A 1,184-nucleotide genomic window follows, 5' to 3' on the forward strand; every position below is an offset into this window, starting at 1 on the left:
AACCAGTCCCCACCGGGGCCCAGCCACTGGAATGGCAAGTGTGTTTTCATCTCTGGCTGCAAAGTCTGTGGCCCTAGTTCCAGTAGCAGCAACTCTGGTCAAATTGGGGGCAATTCCCCACCTCTCTCCACTGGGGAGGAGGCTCTTCTCAGCCAGACTGGCTGACCTGCTCCACCAGGCTTTAAACTAAGCCCACCGGGGGATGGGGGGACTACCACCACTGCTGGTCCACTGAGCAACCCTTGCAAAGCCAGCAGGCCAAGGCACTTAAGGGACCCCACCGCTGCCCCAGCCCTGGAACAAACTAGGTAATGCTAGGGCCCTCAAGAGGACACTTGTGTGCCTATACACAAATGCCAGGAGCTTGGGGAACAAACAGGAGGAACTTGTCCTCCTGCTAAACGCTAATAACTATGATGTCATAGGGATAACGGAGACCTGGTGGGACTCCACCCATGGCTGGGCCACAGGTATAGATGGCTATACCCTGTACAGGAGGGACCAAGTGGACAAAAGGGATGGGGGTGTAGCTCTCTATGTCAAGGAAAGCTACGCATCCCTGCAAGCCAACATTGGCACCCATGGTGGACGACTTGAGACCCTCTGGGTTAAAATCAATGGGGAACACAGTACAGGGGATACTATGGTGGATGTCTACTACAGACCCCCTACCCAGGGTCAAGACCTTGACCAGGAGTTTGCCAGGGAATTGGCTGAGGCTGTGCACTCCTGGTGTATGGTTGTCATGGGAGACTTTAACTACCCAGGCATCTCATGGAAGGAGCGCTTGGCCAAATCTGAGTGGTCACAAAGCTTTTCCTTGTGCGTGGATGACCTCTATCTGATGCAGGAAATCTACAGGCTGACGAGAGGTAAAGCGCTGCTTGACCTAGTACTGGCAACTGGGGATGACCTAATCAGCGACCTATTGATCGAAGGGAAGCTGGGTGACAGTGACCATGAGCTGATCACCTTTACCATCTGCCATAAAGCTGGCAAGTCAATCAGTAATACAGAAGTCCTCAACTTCAGGAAAACTGACTTTGACAAGCTAAGGAGGCTTGTCAGTGAGGCCCTAAAGGGCCACAAACCAAAGGGGAGGGGAGTTCAAGACGAGTGGTTGCTCCTCAAGGGAGCAATCCTGGATGAGCAATTAAAGTCTATCCCATCTCGGACGAAAGGCA

The sequence above is a fragment of the Alligator sinensis genome, unplaced genomic scaffold (assembly GCF_000455745.1).
Source record: "Alligator sinensis unplaced genomic scaffold, ASM45574v1 scaffold65_1, whole genome shotgun sequence".
NCBI classification, from domain to species: domain Eukaryota; kingdom Metazoa; phylum Chordata; order Crocodylia; family Alligatoridae; genus Alligator; species Alligator sinensis.